The following is a 15,693-nucleotide window of genomic DNA, read 5'->3' as shown; positions in this document are numbered from 1 at the left end:
AAACATAAATCACTAACCCTGAATATTAGATGTAAACACATTTAGAATTTGGACGTCAGTGACCTGGCCAAAGAAAGTATGAAAGAAATTAAACTGGATCATAAATTCAAAGCTGTTCTGAACAGGGGCCCCCAAAATACGTTCGGCCCAGGGCCCCCAAAAGTCTCAAGTTGTCCCTGCTCAAGGTAAGGTGCCTCAAAAGAGGACTCCAAATGGCAACAAATTACCCCAAATATGTCCTGGATGCTAGCGTAAAGGACGTGCCAAAAAAGAAAATTGACATTTTGCCCGAGGCCTCGGAAATCCTTGCACTAGAGATATGTAGAGCGTCATCCCATTTGATAGACAAAAAAGGGTGTGAGAAGGGAAAGTCATGTCTACCTAGGTAGGGGCGGGTCAAAGGAGGAGGTAGGATGTCTGGGGGCGTGGCCACCCACGGCTCTGACTTCCATTTAGCTGCCACTGCAAGGGTGAGCCAGCCCTTCCCCTTCAGAGAAAGATATCTCAGGTGTACGAACAGGAGGTGGAAGAACCGGGGCACAGAATTTACAACGGCAGGTAACCTTTCTTATTTGCTTGTGGGGAAAAAAAGCATACCAAGGGTGGGCCTTCGAACTGGGTCTGAATATTTCTTCTGAATATTGCTTACTTTTTACATAAAAATGCTAAATAAAATTCAATGAACAATTGTAAAAGAAACGCCAGAGGAAAGGGAGAGAGAACAAACAAAAGTAAAACAAATATACGAATACATTTGCTTATACAAAAAAGTAAAAGTGAATCGTCCCGACAAAGGCACGAGAAATAGGTGAACGTAACATGGATTATTTTAGAAATAACAGTAGGTTCTGAATTTGAATGTTTTTTAGTTAATTTTGGAATCGGAGGATTTGAGCGATAGTTATAGGTGCGAAGGGGGTAAGGGTTCCTGCATTTCACAGGTCTGAGTTGTGATGACAGGCTACCTTTCACCCTTTAAACTTCGGACTCTAACATTTGTATCTTTCAAAGGTCTATGAAAATATCCATTTGGGGAATGTTTTTTTTACAACACTATGACGAGTCAATGGCTGCTATTGCGAGCGCTACATACAATAGTACTACCAGCTACCTAGCTGCAAATGTGCGTCAAATACGGCGGTATACGGTAATGTAGGGAGTGCTGAAAGGTACATCCGTTGGTACTTGAATGTATGTATAGTGTGGGTTTGCTCTTCGGGACAGGGGTCGCATTTTGAGTTCAGTATTGTGTGCAACTCGCACTGGCATCTTTGTGGATAAGGGTTCAGACTTGGTGCCCATACGATAGCAGGCCTCTCTGCAGACAGTGCATGTGCAATGCTAATTGAAAGTGGATACCCGGACCCATGTCATCAGTCATCTCCAGTCTCGTGTTTATCCGGTTACAGTAGCATCTCAGGTCCACACTGATCGATGTAACCTTAGTATATCTCGGTGAGATTAATAACAATTCATTTTAGATACATTTAGAACGTAAAGAGCCACGTTACAAGTTCCCAAAATATACATTTGTTGGCTAAAATGTCAGGGCTGGTCGAAGGTTTGATATCTACTTGAAATGCTTCACATCAGCAGACTGCGAGAGCGCACCCGGCGCAGCTGTCTCATCCTCGTGGCTGGCTGGGCTCCAGCATGTGGTCGCGCGGTGGGACAAGCTCCAGCGCGTGCACCTCGTGACGTCTGAGCAGCCCACGACTTCCGGTGCAGCCAGGGAGAGGGCGTGCAGGGGTTGGGATGAGTTCCTGCGCCCCTACCACCGCTCCCCGATGACGGCGGGTGAATCATCTATGGTGCCTGACACCCCCGGATAGGACCCGCTTCCTTGAAGTGTCCTACTGTGCCGCAGGCGGGGTGGTGGGTTGGGGTGCCGGTAATTCATTAACCCTTTCTGTTTGCGTTCTGACAGATTATTGTAACAGATTATTTGTAACGGAAAAAAAACTCCTCTGTGCAGTGGATGCCCCACCCTATGCGTGTGCTTTGCATGGCACAGATACTGCATGTTTGCCAAGGTTCAGTGACACCCCTCTCCTCACTCACCCACTTTCCTCGAGCTTCTGTTCTTCAGGGCCTGCCGGCCACAAGGAGTAACGCGTATAAAATCGATGACCTCGCAGAAATTCTGTAGACTCTTAAATCTCTTTGTGTAATTTCTGTTGCGCGTTGCATAGGTCAGTTTCCGTATTTTTACTTTGCATAACATTCAAATATTGTGGCATTTTCATCATCCGTAGAAGAATGAGATGCGTTAGTAAAGCAGGAGGCTCTGTCGTTTGAGAAGGAGCAGTGTTTTGAAGGTGGGAATGGCATTACAGGTAAGATGTTGTAAAGCATACCTTAAAGGTAGGAGAGCAGAGTGGGTCTGGGAGAGGCAGTTTTTAAGTGTGATATAATGTGAGGGTAGAAGGAGTAATTTAAAGGTGTTGGATAGTTTAAATATAGGATGGGTTAATAGAAGGCAGAGGTAGTAGGAGTATGAAGTAGTTTGGGTGTTGAAGGGGTAATTATATTTGTATGCATTTACTGATCTTGCACGTTCTCAATTCAGTACACTTGTGAACAGGTTTCCCTAGATTCACGCTATGCAACTCTGTGCAACAGTCTCCCTTGCACAACCAAAATTAGCATGGCATTGTATTTACTGCCCATTGTGCCACAATGATGTCATCAGCCACACACATGCAAATAACTCTGTTATTTGTGACAATAAAAATGATTTTTCATTTATGCAAAGACAGAGAAACAATACTTTGCATGAGTTTTGTGTTTTGAGTAAAGCTTTGAATACAATCTTTCATGCAGACAGCCTTCTAAGGGAAAATTGGGCACTGTGTGTAATTTTAGCAAATATCACAACTAGTAGCTTTGAAATATTTTTGAATTTATCATTGTCTGTTGTTTGTGCTGGGCTACGCTGGTTTGTATGGCTTTAGTTTAGTTGATATGACTTTGCTTGGAGTTCTAGGCCTGTTGGTTTGGTTCCTACCCCATTACACTCACTTTGCAAGAATTCTAAGGGGTTTTGGTGCTACACGACTAAAATTAGATTACTCAAAATTATGTTGTTAAATATATATTATAATTTATGAAGTAATAAAAAGTTAGATGAAGAGGGTGAATTCCAATATCAGTAAATAAGACCCGATCTAGAAATCTTTGGTATAGTGAAAGGGAAGGGGCATGGGGTATTGAGGCTGACATTGTGACATCAAAGATTTGCTCTAGTAAAATGGGTCACGCTGAGCGCGCAGGGTAAGTGGATACTGGGAGACTGAGTGTAGTAGTAGTAGGTAGGAAGTTGGGGAAGTTTGAAAGTTGGAAGTATTTAGAGGTCTGGAGGGATGTGACAAAATATAGAGTAGCTTGGGTGCTGGAGAGGAAGTTGGAAGGGAATAGTTTACAATTGGAGGTCGTTTCAGCATTTGAGGGGTAGTTTGATGGTGGAGTTCGCATGAAGGTAGGGGTCGTTTGTTTGAAGTGGTGACTTTGTTCTAGAAGGTAGTTTAAAAGTGGGGATACTTTGACTGTAGGCAGAGTTTCGTGACAATAGGGAGTCGTTTGAGTGGAGGGGTAGTCTAAAAGTATGGGGTAGCGAGAAGATGGAGTGGGTTTAGTATAGGAAAGGTTGTTTTGGTGTAGTTAGGGTGAAGGAGGCTAAGTTGAAAGGAGAGGGATTATTTGAGCATAGAAGTGCTAGTTTGAAGGTAGAAGGGGCCAGTGTGAGGGAAGATTGAGGTATCTGATTGTTGGGATAGTTTAAGGGGCAGTATGGGGTAAAAGTGCAATAGCCCTGGCTGTGCATTAGTGCTTTTTAAAATGAGTTCTAGCCACACTGCAAAGCATCTGTGCTGTTGTACAGCATGGCTACTAAACATTGCCAAAGCAATAGCTCTCATAAGCAAGACCTTTTGGCTTTGCGTGTGCTTGTTTTTTTATTACAGGTTCAGCTCAGCAAAGTAAGTCTGTACTGAAGTGGACATTTACAGCTGAAGAGTGAACGTGGCAGACAACACCAGTGTGTTCTTAGTAACACACATAAAAAGAGCGCGAGGGTGATATGAAGGTGCAGAGACCTTGGCATCACTCACGTGCTAATGCGAGAGAGATGTTTGTGAGGAGAGGCAGATGCCATGATTTCAGGACTCACATTCAATGACTTTGCTTTCTAAACTTTCAGGAATATTGAAACGAGGCACCTTGGGTGCAGTTTATTTTAATATTACATTGGGAAACTTCTATTACTATACTTTCCACTATTCCTTCCGCAGATTCCGTGGGTTATCCCTTCCTAGTCTACCCCCCACACAAAAATATGAAATATTTCTGTAGATTTTCACATATTTTTTGCGGGTATGGGGCTGTCTCTAGTGACAGATGTAGGGTCAAGGCTGTCTCTGTGATGGGCCACAGGTCAGATCCCCTTCTGGCCTGGGTAGGTCAAAACTGCATTTTTCACATTCTACTGCATTCTCTGGCCTGACACTCCAGGTTTTTAAAATGCTATTAGCACTGACAGTCTTTAAAAACTCACAATACTATACTGTAGTGACCATAGGCGACACTGAGTTGCTGTTGAATGCTCTGTGTTGGGCGGGAGGTAGGAGTAGAATAATCACACTGCTCTCTCCTGGGATGGGGAGTGGGGGGGGGGGGTTAAGGTTATGCAGTACCTCTGCGGTTGGGGCAGTTGAGGGCTCCTCTGCTCTCTCCTGGGAGGGGCACGTGGGATGGTTTCTACTGAGCTCTAATGGAGAGCTAGGGTGGAGTGAGAAGGTTTCCACTGCAGGGGGTGGGATAGCTTTCAGTGATCGAGTAGGTTGGCTTCTAGGGCTCCGTCCTGGGGGTTGAAGAGATGGCTTCCCCAGCTCTCTTATGGGTGGGGGAGGGGAGGATAGCTTCCCCAGCTCTTCCCGGGGGCAGGTGTATCTATCACTGCTCTGCCCTGGGGCAGAAGCATCTACCTCTGCTCTCTCTGGGGCAGGGCTATCTGCCACTGCTCTCTCCTGGGGTGGGGTATTTATCACTGCTCTCTCCTGGGGTGGGGTATCTGCCACTGCTCTCTCTGGGGCAGGGCTATCTGCCACTGCTCTCTCCTGGGGTGGGGTATTTATCACTGCTCTCCTGGGCAGGGGTGTCCATCACTGCTCTCTCTTGGGGCATGAGTATGCTCTCTCCTGGGGTGGGGTATCTACCACTGCTCTCTCCTGGGGCAAGGGTATTTATCACTGCTCTCTCCTGGGGAAGGGGTATCTTTCACTGCTCTCCACTGGGACATGGGTATCTATCACCGCTTTCTCTTGGGGCAGGGGTATCTCCCACTGCTCTCTTCTGTGGTTGGGGTATCTACCACTGCTCTCTATTGGGGCAAGGGTATCTATCAGTGCTCTCTCCTGGGGCGGGGAATCTATCACTGCTCTCCCCTGGGGCAGGGGTATCTACCACTGCTCTCTATTGGGGCAGGGGTATTTATCACTGCTCTCTCCTGGGGCAGGGGTATCTGCCACTGCTCTCTCTCTTGGGGCAGGGGTATTTATCACTGCTGTCTCCTGGGGTGGGGGTAACTTTCACTGCTCTCCCCAGGGACTAGGGTATCTATCACTGCTCTCTCTTGGGGCAGGGGTATCTACCACTTCTCTCTCCTGGGGCAGGGCTATTTACCCCTGTTCTCTCCTGGGGTGGGGTATTTATCACTGCTCTCCTGGGGTAGGGGTATCCATCACTGCTCTCTCTTGGGGCAGGGGTATGCTCTCTCTTGTGGCAGGGGTATCTCCCACTGCTCTCTTCTGGGGCTGGGGTATTTATCACTGCGCTTCTGGGGCAGGAGTATCTACCACTGCTCTTTCCTGGGCCGTGGGTGTCTATCACTGCTCTCTCCTGGGGAAGGGGTATCGATCAGTGCTCTCTCCTGGGGCAGGGAATCTATCAGTGCTCTCTCCTGGGGCAGGGAATCTATCACTGCTCTCTCCTGGGGCGGGGTATCTACCACTGCTCTCTCCTGGGGCACTGGGTGGCTCACTCTGCTCTCTTGGGAGGTGAGAGGACTTCCACTGTTCTCTCCTTGGAGGGGCGGTGGTGGATATTACTCATTGCTCTCTCTTGGAGGGGGTGAGATGGTCTCCACAGTTCTTTTGGATGGGGACAGTGGTCGCTTCCTCTGCTCTTTTGGGGGGGCGGGGGGGGGGGGGGGGGGTGTAGTTTTCACTTCTCTGTCCTGAAAGGGGGGTTTGATTGCTTCCACTGCTGGCTCCAGAGGGGTGGGCCGGGAGAGTTGGGTGGCTTGCACTGCTGCCTCCAGAGGGGCAGAGGGGAGAGTTGGGAGTCTTCCACTGCTGCCTCCTGAGGGGCGGGAGGAGAGTCTTGGGTGGCTTCCACTTCTGCCTCCAGAGGGGCGGGAGGGGAGTCTTGGGTGGCTTCCACTGCTGCCTCCAGAGGGGCGGGAGGGGAGTCTTGGGTGGCTTCCACTGCTGCCTCCAGAGGGACGAGTGGGTTGGAAGGCTTCCACTACTCTCTGTATAAAGAAGCCAGGAGCACCTGGACTTGCAGAGCTGAGGCACTTAGACAACAGGTTCAGGCAATATATGGAGCTAGGTGCACATTGCCAGGCGGTGTTTAGGTAGATTGTGGATTAAGGACAGGCTGTAGAGCTTGAAACACGTGGACAGACTATGCAAAGAGCATGGAGAAGCTTGGTCCACACAGTGTGATGAGTTTGGAGCGCCTTCTGGATAGACCATTAGAGGAGCTTTGAGCACCTGGACAGCGAGTGTGGGGAACGTGATGCACATGGACAAATAATGCGTGATGTTGATGCTAGGTACTGTTACCAGGCATTCCCAGGGTTTGGATTTGAAACAGACAGTATCACGTGAGAGGGGTACCGAATTAAAGAGAATAAAACCAGAAACTTTACTTATGAAAATGGAACACAATCACAAAACACCAGCTATGCTTCACTAGAAGCGCTGACAACCTGTTCCCAATGTTCTGACACCGCAGTCTCTTCCAGGAGATTGTGGGACTCCATTGATGTATATCTACAGAAAAAGAGCCTTTCATGATCCCCACTCTGAGATCCCTCCCACCACCGTTTGCATCTTCACAAATTGCTTTCCTCGCGGATCCTCCTACTAACAAAACTTGTTTAAACGGTTCCAATTCTCCTTGAGCCAACCATGCCTTCCTCTGCTATATCCCCCTATCCTTGTTATATCTTTTGTATCCTTTATACAACTATCTCTATTCCTCTCTTAGCTTTAAAAATTCTTTATCAGTTGTTATAGTCGGTAGTAACTGTTCCACACATGTTTAATAGTTTACAGGACAAGCTTCTCTTGCACATTGCTTGATTCAGTTGTGTATAAGCAATTACACCTAGGCTCTTCCAATGTAACTCTTATATGTCCTTACTAATGAATTTGGCTTACTTTTGGGACTTTTATAATCAAAATCAGCTATGATGTTTTGTACCTATGCTAGGTTGTAATTCGCTCAATATATATTTTTGAAACAAAAAAAACACCCATAGGGTAAGACTTATTCATTTTGTGTGTGTCCAGCTAGCATTAACAGTCTGTTTAAAGTCTAGTCTTCGGCCCTTAACTACAAAGAATACAATAATCTGTTTCATTGATTTTATTTTAGTTAGACCGTAGGGCCAAATATTTGTTACAAAGTATACACATTTTTCCTTGTCATTAAAGCACAATTTGTAACTGTTTTCCATTATGTTTATTTGTGTGCCCCCTACAAGACCCTGACTACAAATTTGAAGTGGAATCCGGGAGCTTCTCTAGGCAGAGCTCTGTAGTCATGTAAGAAAAGACTCGTGGAATGTTTCATGCAATTTTACATATTTTATTCTGAAAGAAAACAGTTCTTCAGAAAGGTCTGTTTGGCTCATCTGTTCCTCCATCTGTTACTGAGCTTCTGTTGCCTCAGATCAAACGGGCGCTAAACTAAATACAGCTGTGATCTCTGAGCTTCTTCCAAAAATCTATACATAGCCATGGAAATCTGTGGAAGATGGACTATCGCCCTCACTCTCTATCTATCCTATCTATCTATCTATCTATCTATCTATCTATCTATCTATCTATCTATCTATCTATCTATCTATCTATCTATCGCCCTCACTCTATCTATCTATTGATCGCCCTCACTCTATCTGTCCATATATATATATATATCGCCCTCACTCTATCTATCTATCTATCTATCTATCTATCTATCTATCTATCTATCTATCTATCTATCTATCTATCTATCTATCTATCTATCTATCTATCTATCTATCTATCTCTTACTGGTGGTCGCTAGTAGGTAGTTATAGTTAGAACCTAGTTTCCATAGGAAAAGCATTTTTTGATTTGCCAATAACTTTGGCGCTGTTTGACGAATCTTCACAAAATCTTCAAAACTAATTGTTCACTCAGGTCAGCTCCTGTCTTGATTCGTCAAGGGGGGGGGGGGGGGAGAAAAAAGGGGGGTCCCAAAACATGTTTTCTCCCTGTTAATTTCCATAGGAAACTTTAGACACCGCTACAGCCTGAACTGCTGAATGGAATTACCCCAAATTTGGCAGAGAGATAGTTCTTGGTCCAGAAAGCAGGCTTTTTTTTTTAATTGGTGCAATTCCGGTCAGTAGTTTTTGAGATATCTAAAGATTTACAGATATCGATATTTGAGAATTGTGAAATCTGATTGGCTGAGCCCTCCCGAGCACAAGCTTGCCTCTGATTGGCCGCCAACACTTCAAACTAGGAAGTTTTGGCAGCCATCTTGTGCCTCGGACCGAGGGAGAAGGAAATAGGTAAGAGAAACATTAAAAAAACTTAAAAAGGGGGCAGGGTAGAAACACCCTTACCCCCCAGGCCTGCTCAGGGGGGTCCCACAGGGACCCCCAGGCCTAAAAAAGCAAATTAATTTTTTTACATTTTCGGCCGGGTTGCGCTGGGTGCAAAAATGAAAAAAAAAAATGAAGCGCGGGCTCTTGCTCTTCGTTTTTAAAGCCCCCAGGTGGGCCAGGTCCCGGGGCAATCCTTAATTCTGTAGCGGGGACCACCACCTCCCCGGCGCTTTATCAATTATTCACGGGGGCACATGGCCCCCCACAGTCCCGGGGACTACCAGCGATGTCATCAGTGATGTCATCAGTGATGTCATCACTGATGTCACTGACCATGTCATGTCATGAGTGATGTAATATGTGATGTCATCAGCAGTGCATTGCGGGGGCGCGAGTTATAGTTAGCTCTACTAACTATAACAGCCAAATTTCTCTGTTTTTTTACGATTGAAATGTCCAACTACCTATAACGTCCCTGAAACCTGTGTTTTTTTCAGTGAATTTCTAAGGTTTTTTTAAATGCTAATTTCTAACTATAACGTCCCTGAAACCTATGTTTTTTTCAGTGAATATATATATATATATATATATATATATATGTGCTATTATGAACTCCCCTGCTGTACATTATAAGAATATTGCAAGTCATCGAGGAGTTCCATAACCATATAGAGGAACTCCAAACTATGGGGTCCATTAGGATGTCGGGCGGATTTCCTCCGCCAGGCTGGCGGTAGCCACCGCCGGCCTGGCGGAGGAAATCCGCCCCACAACCACAGCCCAATTCCCCCCGCCATATTAGTATGGCGGGGTGGACCGCGGCGGTGAGAAACACCGCCCGCATGTTTTCCGCCCCGGTCGCCTTGCAGCCAGGGCGGAAAACGAGTAACATGGTGGCGGTGTCTGTTAGACACCGCCCGCCATATTACAATGGGCTTTCACCAATGCATCAAAGTGCAACATGGCAGGCACGGCGCGGTGCCTGCCGTGTTGCACCTTGAAAAGCAAAACGTGCACTTTTCACATAGCGGCGGGCGGAGATTTCTGCTCCGCCCGCCGCAATTGCAACCATACAGGATGCGCCCACCTGGATCCCCGCCCTTATGGCGGGCGGTCCCGGGTCCCGATATGATGGCGGGCGGACTAGGTCCGCCCGTCATCATAATGGGCCCCTATATGTTTGTGTGTGTTTTGATACTTTTAATGCACAAGAAATAGTGGTCTAAAATGCAAGCGCGTAGCTTCAGGGGTGCTTGTAAGGGGTGGGATACCCCTTAATCATTTCTTAGTGAGGTCTTGGATTGGAAATATCAGTTGATCAGTTGTCTGCAGCACCAATGTCATTAAGTCAGTTTTGCTGCAGACCGGGTAAAGGAGGGTGAGCTAATTTATTAACATTGAGAGCTGGGCCATAACCAAGCCAAGGGAAGGCTTAGCTCTAACAGCCCGTGAACAAGCAAAACAATGAAAATAGTTGTAATGTAAATCATGCAACAAACATCAAGCAAAAAACGTTATAAAGTCACTTTAAAATAAAAAAAAGTGTAATTCTTTATTTTGATTCAAAATAAAACCATAAAAGATGCATCATCAATATACACATACAATTGTAAAATATATGGGACAATTCCATATATAAATAGTAGCACCTCAACATGGTAGGGACTGAAAATCTGAATCAGTAATCAGTAATACATTTTCTGTACCAAACAATACTATTAAAATATTTAAATACATTAAAACTTAGACATAGACGTTTTTAAAGAATTAATAAACTCTGCAAATAAGTCATTATTTGTTATTAACATGTGTATGGTTATATAAAATGTCAATGAAAAGGACACTGAAATCGAATATTTGCCTAGGATCATACAGTTTGTTCAAGCGGTGAAGCTGAGATTAACCCTAGATTTTCCATTGTGCAGTTCAGTTACAAGATTGATGCCTATTTCTCTTACCTGTTTTACTTCAAAGGTCACTGCTTATTTATTCTTGGCACAAGAGATTAGTATGTGAGGGCATGCAGATTTCACATGAAAGGTAAGCTTTTTTTGGGCTCCAGAGTCCAAGAGGACCTCGGCATCTGGCTCGCGTTTTAGTTACTCACCCACCTCTAGAACTGGACCAGGGAAAACAGAGTGATCTACAAAGATGTTTTAGATTTCGAGGGAGGGTTTGGATCTACTTTTGGCCTCTGACCACTATTCACTCTGTATCAGTATACCACCTGCAGGGTTTTAAGTGGTTTGGGACAGCCAGGGCTTGTGGAGTGAGTTTCGGTGGGGCGGAGAGGCAAGTCGGGCGAGGGGCAGGGTGGGGGGTGCTAAAAACTGGAGTATGGATAATTGAAGGTAAGTAAACAATTTCATTAATAAAACGAATTTCGTAGCGCACCCTGCATCGCATTTTGCGTCAGTGGGCTACTGCTTTTGTCAGAGAGATCCTTTTCCTACTTGCAGTTTATAAATCAAAATCCTAACATAGAACAGTGAGCTATTAACTGTCAACTAAGAGCTGCAACCAAACTGCAAGGTACAAATTAGAGAGTTATGTTTCCCCCCCTGTCTTTGATTGTCCTAATGTTGCAAAGGGTGTTCTTATGGATAAAATCAATTCTGATTATTAAAGAGAACCCCCACCTTATTATTACGTTCTAAATTCAGAGTTTGTGTTTCTCCAGACCAATCACTATTAAACTATTCTGCTTACTAGTATAGCGTCATGTACACCATGGAGTACTTTTCCTTATGTATTTCCTAGAGAGTGATTTACACACATATGATTGATTGTCTCTCTGTAGTGTGTGTGATGTAAAGTGCTCTGACACCCTACACTGGTATCGGTGGCGTTGTAAATCAAATCAAATGTATCTGAGCGAGAAAGTGTTTATGGAGACTCGAGGGGCACTTTTGAAGGGTGGTAGTGAGGGAATCCATGGTGGAGGGAGTCATTGGGGGCACCAACAAACATTGTCGCACAACAGGGCTTCCACCAGTGCTAAAGCAAGCCTTGCCCTTGAGACCAGTCCGCTGCAGCTATTGGTACCTCTATTGGCCTTGTTTCAGCAGTAGTAGGTGCAACTCACATGGGGTCGGCGATGCAGGATTTGCACGCAAACCAAACTTAGTTTGCAAACGTCATGGTCTTTCTGCTTCATGCACAATCACTTTAAGCATGTGCTGCCTGCTTTGGGACCACTGGAATTATGTAGCAATGGAGGACAAAATTATTTTGCAGTGTTGACTAAGTTATGCAGAAAAAAAAGCTGCAGAGTAATAATGTATATTTTCTTTTACACATGCTAACAGTCTGCAAAGATTTTGCCTTATTAGTAGCAGTGCAACATACAAATGCAGCAGTGAGAAGCATGTTCAGTCAACCTTTGCAAAGGGCCGTCCACTTCGCAGAAACACAAGTCACGTTTGCTAGTAACTTTTGATCGGTTTGAGCTGCAAACAATTTATTAGTTACAATCATTAAATCATGCTGCTGGTGATGCATTATGTGGCAAATATTGCAGAGCCATAGTTGTATTGAAAACATTTGCAAACTAGGATATTTTGCCATTCATGTTTAAACTGCACTTGTGGAAAAAGGGAGAAGTGCTGATACAGAAACTCCATGGCTCGGACACAAATGGCTTGTGATTCCACTTTTAAGCGTATTTGGGACATTCTGTGATTGAAAACAAATCTCCCTTTCTGAATGTATTTCAATGTCAATAACTCATATTAAACCTTAAATAAACGTGTATCCATTGGCTGAATTAAATAACATAATACGCTGCAGCTGGGTAGTGAAATGCCAAACAAACACAAAAAATTTGAATGATTTGCTCTTTCTGGCCACACCTTTGACTCCGCCCACTGAGCTAATCCTCAGGTTGTTTCCGCCCCCTGATCTCTGCCCAAAGTTCCCCTACTTTTTTCCCCCCACTTCGACCACTGACTACATCACTGAGTCCCTAAAATGGCTGGCCTTATTTTTCCACATATGTGAACACTAATGCGCCTAACTATGTCTATTACCACTGTCCAGTGGCTCCAGCTCACTGTCTTTTTTAGTTGGGTACACCTCATTGCTTATTGGATAATCTCACACTACTTTACATTGTTGACTAAACTATGCTGCAGCTAAAAAACCCTTTTCGCAGGGAACCGTGAAATATAGAAAAAATCTCATTGTTATCTGTGAAATATGGATTTCGTCATCATAATGACAGCTCCCAAAACCTCTCTGCAGAGCGCTATAGCATTCTGTTTGTGACTAGGCCTCTCGGTGTTCAGGGGGTGTCTGTTTCACACCTGCTTTGGGCAGATGGAAAATAGATGCTGGAATGTTGATAACTTTTATAAAGCTCCGTGACCCACTAAGGTCGACTCAAAGCGCCTAGGGGAATCTGGGAACACGGAATAGAGTGACCGAAGAGAAGAAGGAGGAACTTGAACACAGGAACGAGGGATCCCCAAAGCACAAGTTTCCTGTGGATGGAGGGCCAGCGCGTGGTCGGTTTTGGTGTCTGAGAAATACGGTAGGGGGGGTCAGAATGAAGGAAGGGGCAGAAACTGGTGGTGGCTCAGGCCGGGTGACGGTAGAAGGAATCCTGTATACGTACAGTGTGTGAGCCAGTAAATAGGTTATGGGTGTCTATAAACCTTTATTATATGATTCGATGGCTGTTTGCTGGCAGCTTTACAAGGCCCCAGTTTCCGGCGCGTATCCTGCTGTCCCAACGGGTTTCTTTTCATCGGCCGGCCCTGCTGTCCCGAGGGAGGCCGCGCACGTCACGGGAAGAGCCGCAGATGACATGTAAACCACGGGCGAGTGCGGGATCTCCCGATGACTGAGACCTGGTGGGACGGGATTATAATCCAACCTGTCCTTCTCGGACTAATCCCGTACAGTATAGACTCCGGACCGGCGAGCGTCGTCCTTCGGTCTCTCTCTCTCCAAGGTACAAATGTCGTCATCTGGGAAGGCTCTGGGGTCGGGGTCAGGGTCATGGCGTAGCACCGAGAACGGGCAGGCAGGTGCCGACTTGTAGTTTGAGGGAACGTTAGTACATCATTCATTCCAGGCCGAACTGTTTATCTGTTTTATTCAATATTTATGTTGGCTTCCGGGACATATGTAGTGCTGCACGACAATTGGGGGACAAGTGTACTAATGTTGCAATTTCAAGGACAGTTAGTTGACTTTCACTTTTAGATGATTTTCGCAGTTTGGGGGCAGAGGGGTTGATTGTTATCAGAGAGATCGGATATTACAGTATTCATTACGTTTATGATGACGATGGATATCGGGACGATAGCACAAGCTCCTCTAGGCTCCTGGACTGTGTCACTGTGTAGTAATACTGGTTTGTGTGGAGGGCGATGGTTATGGAGATAACCTTTAGGGCATCCATTTACCCCCTGTCCTGCTGAGGGCCCCTTCACACCAGGAGTTGAAGCAACAGTTCTTCCTGTAGGCTCAAATGCAACTTTTCTGTTTTTTTAATAACAGTCCAGTTGTACCACCTCCAGATTTTTAAAACACATTCATTTGGCCATTTCACTTTTCTTTTATGTTATTGATATGAGGCAGCGCGAGCAATTCTTTGAGTAGAGGCTGCACTTTTAAAGTGGCGGGGCGAACCTTCCTCAGCATGCAGCGAGCAGACCACGCTTTAAATTAGATAGTACCAGCACTTCTCAGAATGGCTGCTGTACCTTTAATGTGAGTCAGGGCTTTAAGTGGGTGGAAAAATTGGAGGGTCTCTAAAAAGGGCATGGAAACCCTGTGAAAGTGGCGTGGGCAACACGATTAGGGCCATGGCCTAAATCATGACAACTAGAATGTTGTGCTTAATACATTCACAAAGTCACATTCAACGAATGTAATAAAATAACAAAAAGGTATATTTATTTACTATAAACAATAAAAACAACAAAGCATATACAAATCTAGGAATATAAATGTTGCATTAAGGTACCTTTATGGTTAACTGGCAGCCTTTTCTGAGTCCGTGCTGCCTTTGCTGGTAAACTATCATTTGGAGCAATGTCCTATGTTTTCAGCAGTCTTCCTTGTTCGATGCCCAGGTCCACGTTCGCCTACAGTTGTATCTTCAAGAGCAATCTGTTTTTTTGTTTCGTGTCGGTAGCTATCCACTAGTAATGGGCTCCATTGCTCAACTAAAGGCATCAGCAAAGCACTTTTCTGGGATAAAGCTGGGGTAGATTAGGGTGTATCTGTAATTTGCGGGTTCAACTGTTTGGTCCTGCTTTGGACGAACTGGAATTACACACTGAGTGGAAATCAAACTGACACTGATGAAAAATTTAGTGAATTATCTGAGCTGTGAGACCTGACTTAGATAATCATAGGAGAGGACAAAGAGAGTTGGCAAACCATTAGGTAGTGCACATTGTCTTCAGAATAAAAAGTCCAATATGGTTTTTTGTAGTTTACAATACCAACGTTTGAAATTAAATTACCGCTACTGTAAATAAAATGTACACTACCAGCTTAGAATATCTCAAATTGTAATTGTTTTTTTGCAGGGGGAAACAGGTTTTCACTCGTCCCCTTCTTCACCACCTCTACCCTTTCCTTAGTCCCTCCTCACCATCCTCTCTGCCACAAGACCTCCTGCCTAATAACGGCATTTAGTCCTAATTGCTGTGAAAATGGTGCCTTTTCTTGACTCAGTTTTCTTCTGCAGTGGGTAGGGTGGAAAGGAAGAAGGCAAATGTAAGTGGGGGGGGGGGAGCATGCATAGGCAAATGAGACAGGGGAAAACAATTGGTCCGCACAAGACAGTATTTGTGGCCCCCAAGGAGCCC

The 15,693-nt window shown here is 45.1% G+C and overlaps 1 protein-coding gene across 4 annotated transcripts in view; it reads left to right on the top strand.

Annotated features, from left to right (window-relative positions):
* The first annotated feature begins 480 nt into the window (after nt 1-480).
* SH2D5 (SH2 domain containing 5) overlaps nt 481-15,693 on the top strand; it is a 150,002-nt gene continuing 134,789 nt past the window's right edge. The window contains exon 1 of one of the 4 annotated variants that reach the window (XM_086921628.1): nt 481-558. The gene's annotated coding sequence lies outside the window, so the exon portion shown is untranslated. The remainder of the gene's footprint in view (nt 559-15,693) is intronic. The other 3 variants (XM_086921629.1, XM_086921630.1, XM_086921632.1) reach the window with 3 other exon arrangements.

This window comes from Lissotriton vulgaris, chromosome 5 (assembly GCF_964263255.1).
Source record: "Lissotriton vulgaris chromosome 5, aLisVul1.2, whole genome shotgun sequence".
Taxonomy (NCBI): domain Eukaryota; kingdom Metazoa; phylum Chordata; class Amphibia; order Caudata; family Salamandridae; genus Lissotriton; species Lissotriton vulgaris.
This window is presented reverse-complemented; position numbering and strand designations above follow the sequence as displayed.